Source organism: Lithobates pipiens, unplaced genomic scaffold (genome assembly GCF_037356315.1).
Source record: "Lithobates pipiens isolate NorthernLeopardFrog02 unplaced genomic scaffold, aLitPip1_a1.2 Scaffold_13, whole genome shotgun sequence".
Lineage (NCBI taxonomy): Eukaryota > Metazoa > Chordata > Amphibia > Anura > Ranidae > Lithobates > Lithobates pipiens.
Window position 1 is genome coordinate 418,907,791 of NW_027507718.1, and position 17,622 is coordinate 418,925,412.

General features: G+C 46.4%; 1 protein-coding gene across 3 annotated transcripts in view; it reads right to left on the reverse strand.

The window, feature by feature from the left end:
• The window catches only part of TMEM33 (transmembrane protein 33), a 59,370-nt gene extending 42,169 nt beyond the window's left edge, over window positions 1-17,201 (reverse strand). Inside the window, exon 1 of one of the 3 annotated variants that reach the window (XM_077477564.1) lies at window positions 17,057-17,201. The gene's annotated coding sequence lies outside the window, so the exon portion shown is untranslated. Of the gene's footprint in view, window positions 1-17,047 lie in introns of all 3 variants that reach the window. The other 2 variants (XM_077477566.1, XM_077477565.1) reach the window with 2 other exon arrangements.
• Window positions 17,202-17,622: the final 421 nt, after the last annotated feature.

A 17,622-nucleotide genomic window follows, 5' to 3' on the forward strand; every position in this document is an offset into this window, starting at 1 on the left:
CTGGCACTGGCCCAGGAAGGGAGTGCACCCCCGAAACACGTTAGCTGTACCCGTGTTCTGCGCATGTCCATGTACTGTGTTTATGGCCTTTTGTTAGTTGTATTTTGTGAGTACCCACTTTTATACAAACATTTCTTATTAAATTATCTCTGGTAATGCACTAGGTGTGCACACCTTTCATTTATGTTTTTCTTGTAGTTCCTTTCGGATTACCCCATCTGAGGAAGGCAGCATCCACCTAGTTCTGGGATACCATATATACCTTTCACACCAACATTTTATCTGACATCTGTTACTCCTCACCTGGGAAGATCTATTAGCACTGGAGGTGAATGTGTTTTTTTTAAAAATTACAGTGCAATCTTAGAAGAAACCCTGTTAGATTATGCAAAAGACTTTAGACTGGGGCGGAGGTTCACTTTCCAGCAGGACAACGACCCTAAACACACAGCCAGAGCTACAATGGAATGCCACAGTTTTCTTTTAGCATACTCTGCCTGTATTTCTAACATGAAATGTCTCCTTGGAAAGCAAGCAATATTTACATGACCTGCTGTCTGTACTGCTGAACTCCACTGTGTTATAGAGAATTTTATGCTGGCAATACACATAGATTTTTGTTTGAAATCTCTCGTTTTAAGAACTTTTAATTTTCTAATTGTTAGTGGGGTCAAATCAACATTCATTTTCAACCACTGTGAGGAGAAAATTGAAAAAGGAGCAGGATGAATTTTTTTTCTTGAATGAATTATGAATAGTGTATACAGTTTTCTTTGGGAATTAGATTTATTCTAAAATTGCATGTTAAAAGCAAGTGCAATTTTCAAACATTTGTCCAGTCATCAAATTAGAGCGGCACAATTCTGGTAAAAATTTGAATCGAATCGCGATTTTCTTTTTAGAATAAAGCTGTTTGGGGGTCCTAAGTAATTTTCTAGAAAAAAACTGTCAGAAAAGGGTTAAGTCTTTAATTGGTTAAACTTCCCTCATTTACAGACCAAAGTTTATTCCTTTGATCTAAAGAACAAAAAACGTTGCAATGTTTATAGCAGCTGAGGAATGTTGTGAAACTTGGCAAACTGCTTGTTTTTTTGTTCGTTTTTGTCAGCTGTCAGCTTGAGCAGAGAACTCTGCATCGAATTGGGAAAATGCTTTGTTAAGATCGAAGGGGGGAAAAAAATAATAATCACAATCTCGATTCTTATCAATTGTGCAGCTCTACATCAAAAAGGTACTAAAATTCTTTGTACCTTTGATGACTGGACAATATTCTTGTTTGAAAATCTATCCCTGTATGGCCAGCATTACTCAAATACCTTCTGAATTTTAAACTTCTGGGAGTGAACTTGGCAAAAATGTCCTTGTCCAGACACTTACTGTTAGAGTGGGACAATGCTTTGTCCCCATTTCCCAATTGTTCTCCTATGTAGTCAACCTGCAGTACCATACATGCATGCAACGGAAACTACAAGACTTCATTGATGAGGCATGTTGCACTGTTGTCACCATTGCTAAACCTACTTTGAGAAATGCCAGGCAGCCATCGCTGTAATGCATGCCTACAGACAGGAAGGGCTGCAAAGAGGCTAAAGAAGATCAGCAGTGCCGAGATGCAATCCACTTTATAACAGAGTTTATAATGCAAAAGGGAGCCACAGCATTAGGGGCCAATCAGTTGTGCTGCAGTTCTTATATGCGAAGGCTTCAATCACTCCTGGGCGATTTGAATTTCAGGTGGGATCAGCACGGTTCTGCCCGCGATTCAGAATTGTGGAAAAACATAGGTCGCGCATTTGTAATGCCATCATTTCCCAATGGTGGTGCGAGTTTGCTGTGTTTGTTGCATAACAAATCGCAGCACGCGTACTTGTGGGATGCGTGTCGTACAAAAGAAGTTCTGGAAGGTGTGAATGGAGCCCAACAAGAACAAGCTGATAAGAGGAAAGATCAGACTGACAGAGTATATGTACTCATCAGTCCTCTCTTTTTTTTCTTTGTTGCCCTGTCAAGGGCTGGAGACAGGGACAAGCCCAATTGTTCTAATTTACTAGTAGAGAAGCCGGGGGGTACAAACCTTGCTTTTTGGTAGGGCTGTGTAAATCTTAGGGAAAGGTAGACAAAGAACACAAATCCTTTGACAGACTCATAGGGGTTGATATACTAAAACTGGAGAGTACAAAATATGGTGCAGTTCTGCATAGAAACCAATCAGCTTCCAGGTTTTTTTTGGCAAAGCTTCATTGAACAAGCTGAAGGTAAATGCTGATTAGCTATTATGCAGAGCTGCACCAGATTTAGCATTTTCCCATTTTTAGTAAATCAACCCATAGAGTCGAACGCAACTGAATGGATATCACAAACACATGGCGAGCCTGTCTTCTAGGGATCCACACTCAAATGTATGTTTTTTTTTACCAACATTCTGACACAGGCGATAATACCCTGATCAGATTACAAATATGCTTCATCTTATGTCATTCAATTAAGGTTCACTGACCCTTGAACTATGTATCTTTTGGTCTTTTACTTGGTGACATCTTATAGACACACACTGTATATCTAGATCAGTCTTCGGGCTCGTTCACACCAGCCTCAGCTGAGCTGCAAAAAACCACATGCTCCAATGCAAAGACAAGACAAAACGTCTCGCTTTGTATAGGGCAGGGGTCTCCAAACTGTGAACCGAGGGCCAGATGTGGCCCTTTGCTTGCATTTATCCATCCCTTAGGGAACTATTTATCCCACTGACACCAACAAAGGGGTGCTATTTTTCCCACTGACCCCAACAATCAGGCATAGTTTACTTCCACTGATGCCAAAAAAAAAAAAAACTATTCTCCCTGGCCACAGTCTGGCCCCCCTGAAGTCCGATGGACAGTAAACTGGCCTTTTGTTTAAAAAAATTGGAGACTCCAGGTATATGGCCTGTTCACACCAGCATGATATGCATCAAGGCCGAGGCCGCTCTTTATCGTTTATCCACCTGGATGGTAGGGAGTAGAGACGATCCTTTGCTCTTTATGCTTTGTGATAATGTTAAAATCAGGCATTATTTTATAGAAGCACATTACAGTGGATTGCGATGTGCTGCAGCACACAGAATTAGAATTCGCACTTTGTAGAAAGTGAAAGAGGATACAATGTTTACACGTTTTCTTTGCTACCAAACACTAGCAGTAGCATGCTAATCATTTTAACAGTTTAAAGCTGAATTCCAGACGACGCAAAAACTGCGAAACGTGTAGAAGCTGTGGGAGATACACTTTCTTCAAGGAGGAGCCAGGAACAGGTTGGCTGAGTAGAGGGAGGGAAGAACCACCTGCGGAACATCATTGGCTTGCCCGATTCCATGTTGTTTACTTATGGCTGGATAAGCTTGGTGTCGGCTTGTAGACACACTGAGAGGTGAGTGCGATATGTTTTAAAAGATTTTCATAATTAAGGCTGGGTTCACACTGCTGCGGGGGGAGATCCGGATGTGATTCGCACCGCAAATCACATCCAATCTCCGTAGCGCTGCGAGTTCAGCCATACAGATAGTATGGCTGAACTCGCAGCGGTCCCGCAGCAAACTCGCACGGGACCCTTTTTTTCGTCCGCAACAGAATCGGATCGCATGGGCGTTCACACCATGCGATCCGATTCTTGTGCGAGTCGGCAGATCGCACTGCGATATGCGATCGGATCTGGGGGTGTCATTAACATATCATTGACACTCCCAGCCGTTCGCATAGGGCAGTGTGAACTGCCGGCGGGAGTCGTGCGATGCGGGAAAACGCCGCGGATTCGCGGCGTTCCCGCATCGCAGCGGTGTGAACCCGGCCTAAAGGTGAAACGGTTTTACACTATGTTGGTTTCATTTACCTTTATATGAATACATGGATATTGAGGAATTGCTAACGGGAGAGTGGATTGAGGAGTGGTTATCCATTGAATGAACCGAAGGCTTATTGTATGGTGAAGTCTGGTGAGTGGCCATTCTATAAAGGTGGTGGTGGCACAATTTGGCTTTTTTCGGTGACACGTGTGGAATATTTATCAAAGGGTGAATCAGACCTGAGTCCAAGCAGCTTGATCCGGATTAAAGAACCATTGCATAAGGACTTTGATCTAATGAGATATACACTTACACTAATTTTGTGTTTTCTATTATCAATAGGAGCAGTGATTTTGATGTATACTTGGGGGGGGTTCCCTTCGGTGATCACTATTTATATGTTGTAATAATAGAGTGAGTGACTATAAGTGGCTTTGGTATACACATAGTATAAGCACTTTTTAGGGTCTTGGGGATAATAGTGAGAGGAGGCGCAAACCCTAAGCTTATTTTGTACATATTTTTAGCTCACATAGGTGGGGAAAACATTTTGGGTTTGCAGCGCACCTACAAGGAAAGAAGGAGTAGTTTTGAGCGCCGGTACAATTATAGTTTTTTTGAATTCCAGGACAGATTCCAAGCAGCAGCTTGGGAGTGAGCCTGCTTGTGTGCTCCCAGAGCTAGCTGCTTGCTCTGGGGGCACTCGGAAGGAGGGAGGGGCCAGGAGCGCCAGTGGGGATCCAAGAAGAGGAGGACCAGGGCTGCTCTGTGCAAAACCACTGCACAGAGCAGGTATTCTTCTGATCTCTACACCTTCAACAGTAGAGTCCATGCAGCTGCTATTCTTGCCCCTCACCTCCTCCTGCCCAGTCACAGAAGCCTTTGTATTGTGTGAACACATTCTGGCTTCTGTAAATGGGCAGCAGAGGGAAGGGGTGTGAATAGCCGCTTTGTGTGCTTCTCTGCTTTTAGATCCCCGATAGTCTCTCTGGCAGAGCAAAAAACCTGTTAAACACTTGCTTACTGGGCACTTAAACCCCCCTCCTGTCCAGACCAATTTTCAGCGCTGACGCACTTTGAATGACAATTGCACGGTCATACAACACTGTACCCCACAGATAGAGCTTTATTTTGGTGGTATTTGATCCCCTCTGCGGTTTTTATTTTTTGTTAAAAATATTGAAAAAGACTGAATAAAAAATTAAATAAAATTGCAAACAAGTAATTTTTCTCCTGCTGATGCGGCGGCAGTGATGGGCACTGATGGGTGGCACTGTGGGCACTGGCAGGTGGCAATGTAAGGGGGTACCGATTGGCACAGATGAGGTGCCTGTGTTCCTTAACCACTTGCTTACTGGGCACTTAAACCCCCCTCAGTCCCAGACCAATTTTCAGCTTTCAGCGCTGATGCACTTTGAATGACAATTGCGCGGTCATACAACACTGTACCCAAATGAAATTTTTATCATTTTTTTCACACAAATAGAGCTTTCTTTTGGTGGTATTTAGTTACAGCTCGGAGTTTTATTTTTTGCTAAACAAACAAAAAAAGATGCAAAATAAAAAAATAAAAAAAATCATGTTTAGTTTGTTATAACATTTTGCAAACAGGTCATTTTTCTCCTTCATTGAAATGCGCTGATGAGGCGGCACTGGTGGGCACTGATGGGCGGCACTGGTGGGCACAGTTAAGGCGACACTAATAGGCACAGATAAGGCAGTACTGATGGGCACAGATAGGTGGCACGGATGGGGTGCACGGATGGGCGGCACTGATAGGTACCACTGATAGATGGGACTGATGGGCACTGATAGGTGGCTCTGATAGATGACACTGATCGGCACGGATATGTGGCACTGAGGTGCAGCAATGTTGTTGAGGCAGATTGTGGGCACTGATAGGTGGCACTGTGGGTACTGATGTATGGCACTGCGGGCACTGATTATGGCACTGTGGGCACTGATTATGGCACTGCTGGGTGGCATTATGGTCACTGATGGGGAGCACTGCTGGGTGGCACTTTATTAAGGCTCTGGGGGTTACTGGCAGGGGGCAGGTGGGTCCTGATACACTGGCCGCCGGTGATCGGCTTTTTTTTTCTACCGGCTCTGTTTTGGCACATGATCAGCTGTCATTGGCTGACAGCTGATCATGTGGTAAGGGGTCGGGATCGACCCCTTGCTCGGATCGGTGATCAGGCGAGTCTCATTGACTCGCCGATCACAGAGCGCGCCCCTCAGGGGGCGCGCAGGCCGCTCGTGCACGGGACGACGTCAATAGACGTAGTCCCGGCAAAGGAGGTCCGCGCTGTAGCCGTCATTCGGCTATAGCGCGGATCTCAAGAGGTTAATCTTTGGGACTGATGTCCCTTTAACATTAGCCAGCGATCAGCTTTTTTTTCACCTCTGGATTGCGGTGTGTGTGTGCGCCACAGTCTATCTACTGATTCCAAACAAAAGCACGCTTGCTCCCCAAGGCCTCGTGCACAAAGACATTTATGTCCTGAAACGTAAAATCCCTGCCATTCTACCATAACTGTTGAGCAAAAGTAATTGACATGTCTGAAGCCATGCTTGAGTAAATGTTTGTTATGTATGAGAACATAAATGTCCATGATGTCTGCACTGTTTATGGGAGCAAGCATGTAGTGGGGGCAAGTTTGTGGCTACATGCTTAAAGCGGGAGTAAACCCGCTGACTTTTTTTTTCTACACCTGTAAGGGAAACGGCATAATGGTCATTATGAAATACTTACCTTAGAAGGAGGTGCCAGCATCTCACTCGGTCCACGCCGAGGGAGCTCACATGTTCCCTCAGCGTGTCTTCCGGGTATCACGGCTCCGGCGCTGTGAGTGTCCGGAGTCGCGATGTTGCACATGCGTGGGCGTTTTCTTCCCGGCTGCCGGACTTTCAGCCGAGAATCCCCGGAGCGCATGTGCTGCTGAAGTCAAGAGGGTCTCAAGAGGGTGTGTTTAGCTAAGAAAAAAAAACCTCCTCTCCTGAGACTGCTGGGATGTAGGACATCATTTGCTTAGGCATGGAAACCAGGAAATAACTGAAGAAATGTTAAAGGATTTAAAACAAGTAAATATGGAGCATGAGGCTTAAAAATAGTCAATGCTGATTGAGAGATCGAAGTTCCACTTTAACTAATTGGTAACATTCCAAGCAAACTCCACCATCCACCCATGTTTCCATCTCCCCCCCCCCCCCCAGTATTTCTAGCAGCAGACATCTTTTCAGCAAGGGCAGGCAATTCATTTAGCATTTACTTTCTGGAATCCATCTTCCCTTAGCTCAGACATGCAGACAGGAGGGTATGCATTAGCTCAGAAAGCCCTTCCTCCCCAACTCCAGAAGAAAAAAAAAGCCCATGAAAACTTCTGGCCAAAAGCCAATTCTAAACTAAATGTAGAAAAAAAAAAAAAAAAAAAAAAAAAAAAAAAAAAAAAAAGTCAATACAATATACCTTCCTATTTATTTACTAATGCTAGCAGTATGGGGATTTAACAATGTTGATCGAAAGATTTTAGTTCCACTTTAACGCTGCAATCTCGCAGTCAAAATTGTATTCTTCCCACACCCCAAATATGCCAAGCCCACCACACAGCCAGTTTAGCCACAATCTATATTGACGAGCTGCACGATTCTGGCTGAAATAAGAATCACAATTTTTTTGCTTAGAAGATCACGATTCTCTTAAGATTCTGGTGGCATAACATCTTAAAAATAAAAAATTGGGCCAACTTTACTGTTTAGTTTCTTTTTAATTTATTGAAGTGTATTTTTTCCCCAAAAATTGCATTTGAAAGACCGCTGCACAAGTACAGTGTGACATAAAATATTGCAACAACCTCCATTTTATTCTCTAGGGTCTCTAGGGGGTGGAATCGTGAGCAGGGTTGAATCGAGATCGCATTTTGTTAAAGATTAATCGTCCCGCTCTACTATATAGGTCTGGGTGGGGGGAGGCTGTGGAACATGACCATTTGTCATGTTACACCCTAAATTTGCTTTTAAAGCAAAACACAGTTGAAATTTTATAAATATATACACACACACGAATGGGCAGACAGATGAAATGTGAAATATGTTGTTTCTGATTTTGCAATTCAACTTTCTATTATCAACCTCTCCAAACTTCTCACTGGCAGCGATTCAGCATCTTCACCATTGTGCAATGAACTGACCCTGGAGGCAGCAGGGTGTGTGTATGTCACAAGAATAGCTGAAGTTACAAAAACCATTGGCAGATAAGACAGTAAGAGCCCATTCACACCTATGCACTACAGCAGTGATGGCGAACCTTGGCACCCCAGATGTTTTGGAACTACATTTCCCATGATGCTCATGCACTCTGCAGTGTAGATGAGTATCCTGGGAATTGTAGTTCCAAAACATCTGGAGTGCCAAGGTTCGCCATCACTGCACTACAGCAATGTTTTCATGTGCATCATCGCCACGCAAGACATACTGCAGTGCCATGGGTTGAAACTTTTGGAAGATCATGGAAAGCAAAATCTGCAAAGCGTTTCTGCTATATCTAAGGCCACATTAAGGCCTCATGTACACTGCTGCTGGTTAAACAGATGTTTAGGAACAGTTGGGCGTTTTATCAGCTGCTCCTGAACGCTCCTCTATGTTATCTTATCAGGACATGTACACAGGGTCGTTTATAGTAGTTTCTAGGCAGTTGAGTTTAGAAGCATTTTTTGTAAAGCCAAAAAATGCATTCAGGAAGAATGTTCAATGGATTGATTGATGGATGGATTGCAACTCCCAGAAGGCAGCGCGGCCGGTAACAGCCAATCGGCGGCCGCTGAGGCCAACTTCCTCCACAAAAAACAAACAGTCAGCAGATAGCGGCCATTTTGAATAGAAGGTAGGCGGCCTGGGGGGAAATTTCCACCCTGCCCCCGGCCCAGCCCACCCTGCCTCCGATCCCCGCACTCACCTTCTGGCTCTGGTACACCGTGCATAGGCCTAATTTGCATAATAAATCAGTCGATGCGGATTTCTTAAAAAAGGTCAGATATCTGCAGATACACTATACATGTACATAGGAGGGAGCGGACAGAGACATACACGTCTCTTTACATGTTTTTTGGGGGGCCAATTCACTTGAAAGGACTATCCTGCGTATGAACATAGCAGGGGCTAAGGTAAGGCCTTGTTCTAAAAATCAAAGAAAGCTTTTATTTTTCTGCAACAGAAGTACATTAAAGCGGGACTCCGCTTTTTTTTTTTTTTTTTTAAAGCCAGCAGCTACAAATACTGCAGCTGCTGACTTTTAAAATAGTGACACTTACCTGTCCAGCGCGCCCGCGATGTGGGCACCCGAAGCCGATCTGTAGATCGTTTCTCGGGTGCTGCCGCCGCCATCTTGGGTATGGGAATCAGGAAATGGAGCCTTTCGGCTTCATTTCCCGGTTCCCTACTGCGCATGCGCGAGCCGCGCTGCGCAATAAGGACGGTCCCCGCTGCCTCTGGGATCTGTGTGTTTTCCCAGCAGGCAGCGGGGCACTTGCAGAAAGGGGCGGGCACTTGCAGAAAGGGGCGTAATCTACGCCCGTTTCCGCAGAGAGCTATCCCGGAAGTGGGTGCAGTTACCTGGATTATCCAGGTAACTGCACCCCCCTCCCCCCTGAAAGGTGCCAATTGTGGCGCCGGAGGGGGGGGGGGGGGGAGGATTCCGATGAGCGGAAGGACCATTTTAGGGTGGACCTCCGCTTTAATGGTATATTGGTAGGTACATAGGGGAGCTGAGAGAGAGATAAAACAAAAAAGGGTAAACCTAGCCTTGAAGCAGGTCAACTGCATTAGCAATTAATCATGAATGATTGCAGACGCATCTCAAACTTGTACACTGCCTTTGCCCACTAATACAGACTCTTAAGGCCCTTACACACGATACGAAAATCAGATGTTAAAATTTCGTCCGAACGATCTGCTGATTTTTGGATCATTAGTATGGTGCTTTTCGACAGCCGATTGCGATTTTTCATTTGACAAAAGCTGGATGTGCAGACTATAAAATTTTTGCCGTACGTGAACTCAACGTCTAATTTTAGTTTTAATTAGTACGGTTTAAGTCACTTCTGAAGTTGTAGTCTGTCATACGAGAATTTTCGTATGGTGAATAACCTCTTCACTTTCGATATGAGACTAGCATGCACCAAAAACAGACAAATGGTTGTCCGAAAACCTGATCGTGTGTACAAGGCTTTAGGGCCTGTTCAGTAGGGGTGCAACGGATCGTCACCGATCCGTGATCCGAACGGGTCATCCCGCTCGGATCGGCACACGCCACAATGCGTGGAGCGCTCCGCGGTCACGGCCTTAGGAAAGGCCACGACTTCAACCTAGCTCCGAAGCGGCGGGCATCTTTCTACACCCAGGCCATTTACAATGTGATCGCTCCATCAAATGATAGAGGGATCACTTGTAAACAAACCGGTGTCATGTCATGACGCCGATTCCTCTCCCCCCTCTGTGTACTGATCTGTACAGTGGAGGGGGAGAGATCGGATGGATGCAGTGCTGTGGGCTGCATCTGTAGTGCCCACTGAGCCGCTCTTTGACAGCCTGCTCTGCCATACCCTGCCAATGCTCTACCATACCCTGCCAATATTACAGTGGGGAATATATGGCGGTGGAATTTTCACAGGTTTTTGCAAATTCAATTATTATTTGCTGATCCAAAAAATGATCCGATCCGTGAGTTTTTTGATCCATTGCACCACTACTGTTCAGGTGTTAGTGTGATCGTAATACACTGTACAATGCCAAAAATGCTGCATGAACCTTTTTTAATTCATTTTAGTTCATTAAGCAGACCACTGTGACACTGAACAGAGCCTTAATGATGCTGCAGACTCTTCTGTTAAACTGAGAAATTATAGTTACAGCCAATTCAAATGATGAAAGCGTTAATATAATACTAAGGAAGCGAACACAAACATCTATACATGGAGATTTCCCCTCTACACGAAAATACAAAAAGTTAACGGGTGAATACATACAGAACTCCAATAAACAATCCTAGAGCTGGAAATTTTAAACAAAACTTCTCATGTGAATAATGTAGGCTCTCATTTCTGGAGCCTTTATTTGGGACTGTGTCCCCTGGCTGTCATCCTGATACTGCAGCTTCAAAATCTCAAGTTGATGACCCAGATCAGCTATAAAGACAAGGAATTTGGGTATTTTTCTCATGCTCATGTACAACATGCAAGTTCCAGGTCTCTGACTCATAAGCAGGTCACCGATAAGGGTACTAGGAGGTCCTCCCAGGTCAGTAGGGGGGCTTGGTGGAGTCGGCCTCCATGGACAGAATTCACACCTAGGGTTGCTTTATGAAATATATATGCTATTGAGAAATGCGGCTGAGCGTGTACAACAGGATATGTTGTAGGGCTGCAACTAATGATTATTTTCATAAATCGATTAGTTGGCCGATTATTGTTTCGATTAATCGGTTAATAACCTTAAAAAAAGTGTGGTGTATAATTTAGGCTGCTTTCACACTGGGGCGGGAGCGGCGTCGGCGGTAAAGCGCCGCTATTTTTAGCGGCGCTTTACCGTCGTTTTAGCGGCGGTCTGCGGGCGCTAGCGGGGTGGTTTTAACCCCCGCTAGCGGCCGAAAAAGGGTTAAACCCGCCCGCAAAGCGCCGCTGCAGCAGCGATTTGCCGGCGGTATTGCCGCGGTGTCCCATTGATTTCAATGGGTAGGAGCGGTATAGGAGCGGTGAATACACCGCTTCTTCACCGCTCCAAAGATGCGGCTAGCAGGACTTTTTTCACCGTCCTGCCAGCGCATCGCTCCAGTGTGAAAGCCCTCCGGCTTTCACACTGGAGGGAAAGGGGCCGGTTTTTTTCAGGTGCTACACAGGCGCTATTTTTAGCGCTGTAACGCCTGAATACCGCCCCAGTGTGAAAGCAGCCTTAGTTAATATGTAAAGTTTTAAAAAAAGGCAATTTATTCTTAAATATCTCTATGCAGTGGTAAATATAAATACCCAACTATATGGTTAGGGAGCAAAATATATAATCCACTCTGAGAATAACAGACAGAAGAGATATACTGTATATATTAGAGGGTATATATACTATTGAAGATATACTGTATATACCATTAGAGGAGAGATATCGTGTGAATTGTATTGTGAATTTAACCCAGGGCTTGACAAATTTGCTTAGAATCTAGGAGCCAGCACTCTCACCTAGCAGTAAGAAGGTTGCTGGTTCAAATCTCAACCACGACACTACCTGCCTGGAGTTTGTATGTTCTCCCTGTGCCTGCGTGGGTTTCCTCCAGGTACTCCGGTTTCCTCCCACAATCCAAAGACATGCAGGTAGGTTAATTGGCGTTCTGTCCAAAATTGGCCCTAGTATATGAATGGGGACCTTGGATTGTGGGCTCCTTGAAGATAGGGACTGATGTGGGTATAGCAATGTATAGGGAAAAGGGACAATTGTAGACACTCACTCAGGTTGAACTGGATGGACTGGTGTCTTTATTCAACCTTACTAACTATGAAACTATATACCATTAGAGGGGGCATATCGTGTATATACCATTAGAGGGGGCATATCGTGTATATACCATTAGAGGGGGGATATCGTGTATATACCATTAGAGGGGGGATATCGTGTGAATTGTATTGTGAATTTAACCCAGGGCTTGACAAATTTGCTTAGAATCTAGGAGCCAGCTAAAAAAATTAGGAGCCAGTTTTTTTTTTAAATCAGCTACCCAGTGCCTAGAGCTGCATGTTTGGGGCGTCGGGCAATAAGAATTGCTCACGCTTGGTGGCAAGTTAAAAAAAAAAAAAAATGCCAATATTTCGAAATCGGGGAGGCCGATATATGTTGCGGCCGATTTTTATTTTTTATTTTTCCTTCTTCTAAGAAAATCTAGGGTGGAGAGCTGGGGAGGAGGTTATTGTTTAGGGTGGAAAGGTGGGGTGCAGCATATCAGTGTCCATCAGTGCCACCTCATTAGTGCCCACCAGTTCAGCCTGTCAGTGTCCATCAGTGCAGCCTTTCAGTGCCACATCAGTGCCCAACGGTGCAACCCATCAGTGCCCACCAGTGCAGCCTATCAGTATCCATTATTGCCCACCAGTGCAGCCTGTCAGTGCAACCTCATCAGTGCCCACCAGTGGAGCCTATCAATGTCCATTAGTGCCCACCAGTGCAGCACATCAGTGCCCATCAGTGTTACCTCATTAGTACCCACCAGTGCAGCCTGTCAGTGCAACCTCATCAGTACCCATCAGTGGCATCTTATCAGTGTCCATCAGTACCACCTCATTAGTGCCCACCAGTGCAGACCACCAGTGCCACCTAACTAGTGCCCACCAGTGCAGCCTATCAGTGTCCATCAGAGCCACCTCATCAGTACCCACCAGTGCATCACATAAGAGCTAACCAGTGCACCACATCAGTGCCTCCTCATCAGTGCCCACCAGTACAGCCTAATAATGATATTTACTGCCACCTCATCAGTGCCCACCAGTACAGTTCAGTGTTCACCAGTACAGCCTAATAATGACATTCACTGCCACCTCATCAGTGCCCACCAGCGGAGCGCTCCCGTCTCCGTTCCGTCCCCCTCGCCTGGCCAAAGACAGCTCTATCTGTCCTTTGACGTGCTGCGCTCTGGACTACAAACCCCAGAATGCAGCGCGGCCGGTAACAGCCAATCGGCGGCCACCGCTGCTGACTTCCTCCACTGGAGTGAGTGCAAGCCGTGCTCATCGCAGCACCACCCACCAGAGGGCGCTGGTTCGCACAAGAGGAGCGTGTATTTGCTCCAGCAGGCCACAAAGCCGTGGCCTCAAATATCGGGCAGCTCGACTGTAGTCACCCACGGCGAGGGGGGCCACATGGGAGGAATGCCAACCACTGCTGCAGTGTAACCCAGGCGCCAGGACACAATTTTCAGTCGCCATTGCGACCTGGCGCCTGGGTTTTGTCGAGCCCTGATTTAACCCCATTTTGTTACTGGCCGATTAATCAATTATGAAAATAGTAATCGATTCATTTAATAATCGATTCGTTGTTTCAGCCCTAATATGTTGCATTGAGGCAGCTGCCTTGGGGGCACACATGAAGGCCTAAGCCTAGATTAAGGCTTACCTGTAGGTGCAAGAAATATCTCCCAAACCTAAAAGGTTTAGGAGATATTTGCAGAAATAGCCGCATCGATGTCTACGACACATGCGCCGTAGACATCAGGCGCTGTGACTGGCCGGAGCCGCGATGACGTCACTCCCGTGCATGCGCCGTAGACATCGCTGTGGCTATTTCTGCAAATATCTCCTAAACCTTTTAGGTTTGGGAGATATTTCTTGCACCTACAGGTAAGTAGGGTTGCAACAGATCAAAAAAACTCACGGATCGGATCGTTCCTCGGATCAGAGTCACGGATCGGATCATTTTTCGGATCAGCAAATAATAATTGAATTTGCAAAAAACCTGTGAAAATTCCACCACCATATAGTCCCCACTTTAATATCCACAATCTCCCCCACTGTAACATTGGCTGAGTACGGCTGAGCATGGCTGGGTATCACAGAGCATTACAGGGTATGGCAGGGTACGGCAGAGTACTGGCTGGGTACGGCAGAGTACTGGCTGGGTACGGCAGAGTACTGGCTGGGTACGGCAGAGTACTGCAGAGTATGGAGGGATGGCGTGTGCCAATCTGAGTGGGGTGACCCGTTTGGATCACGGATCGGTGACGATCCTTTGCACCCATACAGGTAAGCCTACTATGCATACTAGCGCATTATGCCTTTGCCTTGCAGTGTGTATTTTTTATTTTATTTTTTTCCCCCCGATGCTTTACTTCCTCTTTAACTATGCACAATCACAGCCAATCACATGTAAACAGACTTGTCAGTTATTGGCAGTCCTCCCTCACCAGCTGGGAGGAAAGGAAAGCTGATAACTAGTAAGGCTCCCAATACATTGTTTACACTGATAATCAGTGCACTAATTATCAGCTCACTGATCAGTGCAGCCTAATCAGTGCATGCCAGAAGGAGAAAAATACCTTACTTGCTAAATTTTATAACAGAAACTAAGAAAAACATTCCCCCCCCCCAAAAGTATTTTTTTTTTCCCCATTTAACAAAAAATAAAAAACCCAGTGGCGATTAAATACCACCAAATGAAAGCTCTATCAGTCTAAAAAAAATGATAGAAACGTAATTAGGGTACAGTGTTGCATGACCGCTCAATTGTCGTTCAAAGTTTGACAGTGCTGAAAGATGAAAATTGCCCTGGGCAGGAAGGGGGTGAAAATGCCAGTACTGAAATGGTTAAAGCTGCATGTACACCTAGGCAACGCATTTTTTTGCCCACGTTTTTGGAAAGGCGCTAAAGGAACAGAAAAATGTGCAATGCACTTGTGGAGCCATTATTTTTTTTAATGGAACCCCAAATGCTGATAGCAGTCCTACATTTTGTCACGAAAAAAGAAATAAAAATAAAACAAGGTACTTTGATGCTTTTGTCGCACATAGCAAAGCCCATTCACATAAACTAAAAGGAACATAAAAATGATGGGTTGCACAGGTGAGAATGGGGCCTAACAGTGCAGGTTTAAAGTGGGATGCCCCATAAGAAAAGAAATTTAAAAAAGTCAGCAGCTACAAATACTGCAGCTGCTGACTTTTAATAATCGGACACTTACCTGTCCCAGGGTCCAGCGATGCGGGGGAACGAAGCCCCCCCTCGTTCCCCACTCCGATCGCGGCGCTGCCATTCTTACTGTGGGCACCCGGCTGTGGCTTCACAGCCGGGGGCCTACTGCACATGCGCGAGCGGCGCAGGGCGCCGTGATACGCCGCACAGTCATCTGGGACACGTGACAAGTCCCAGATGACTGTGCGGCGCGAGGGGAAGTGATGTTACCAGCCCAGGCAATGAAGAAGGCAGATTAGGAGGGACCCCCCAGCAACAGGATCATTGCCTGGCCTGGTAACATCACTTCTCCTCGCGCCGCACAGTCATCTGGGACTTGTCACGTGTCCCAGATGACTGTGCGGCGTATCACAGCGCCCTGCGCCGCTCGCGCATGTGCAGTAGGCCCCCGGCTGTGAAGCCACAATATATATATATATATATATATTTTTTTTTTTTTTTATGGCAACACCACTTTAATGTCACTGAGCTTGGACAGGGACAACGGTCTGGCAGTAAACTCTGCTCTGTGACACTTATCAGTAGTGGTGGCCCATCCATTAGGAGCGCCGCCCCCCTAATCTATAGGTAGGGCACCGGATGCATGGATTTCAATGGAGTTTTATTTTTTTGAAGCACATGATCAGAGCCTGAGGCTCTAATTGGCTTCAAAAATAGATGGGCTTGGGGCTTAGAGCACTGTGCCCTGAGCCCACCCAGTTGTGTGACAATAGTGAATATTCGCTATGGTCTTCCTGATTCTCCTCTGGGGGAGTGGTTTGTTTACCGCCGCCCCCCCCCCCCCCCCCCAAAAAAAATGGAGCACCAGCTGCCACTGCTTATCAACACAACGTGGAGGCGCATGTGTACACCCTGCACAAAGCGGCCATCTTTGCCATGCGGGAAGCAGCAAAAATTGTGAATTCAGGTGGCACCACATCCAACACTGCCCTGTGCGTTTACAGAAAGATGATATTTCCACGCACACATACAGGGGCGATGCAGGGATCCGGTACTGATTTGCATCCCCATAATATAGAGTGTATAGAGGTTGTGCTGGGATCTGTAGTCCCCTCTCTTGTTATCAGTCTATACTTGGCCTTGTAGTGAGAGGCTGTATCCCCATGCTATGTAATGGCAGTTTCCTCATAGGTACTGGATTGTGACATAGCCAGGTATCTGGCATTTTCAGAAGCAGTTCCACAATGGCGGCCCCCATCCCCCTCTATAGGTGGACTGATCCTTTAGGTGACTGTGTGGAGGCCATCAGATCCCCCACATACACAGAGAAACATGAACATGTCATGAGATGTGGAGATCACACAGGTGTCAGGGAGCTCAGCCCCCTCCCCCCTCATTCTGGCTGTACGGCCTTAGAAGCCAAGCACTGGGACTGACACTGCAGCACTATGAACCCCCATTCTCCATTCATTCTGGATGAGGCCTACCACACGTCCCTAGCAACGCAGCCTTGGTTACCGGCTACTCCAGCTGTCCTCCCCCTCACACACACCGTACACACCCCCGTCACCGTACCGTCCTCACCTCACCCTGCTCCCCGCACCGGACTGACACCTCTTCCGGCGGCTCGTCACTTCCACCAATGGAACGGAGGACGGGGCGTGGTCAGGAAGCGCCGGTGTCTTGTAAAATACAGTCCCCCATCAGAAGCTGTCCCCTGCGTACTGCGCATGCGCAGTACACAGGAACACAGATTCCGAAAATTGCCGAGGACGAACGGCGCCTGCGCCGTGAGTCCAGGTTCTATCCCCACTATCCAAGTGGACATAGAGTTAGAATAAAAAAGAGCCGAGCGGAGCGAGGCCGAGCCCGAAGCGTGGCGAGCGAAGCTCGCCCGCGAGGGGCCCTCTAAAATTCTTAACCCTATGTCCGCTTGGATAGTGGGGCTACGCCTCCACTCACGGCGCAGGCGCCGTTCAACTTCGGACTTTTTCCGAAGCTTCGGCTGCTCCGTACTGCGCATGCGCAGTACGGAGCGGACAGCAAATGATGGCCGGACTGTATTAGGCAGAACACCGGTATGACAAGGAGGCGGGGCCTGCCTCGTGTACGTCACGTTGATGGACAGCGGGAATTGTGCAATGGCGGAG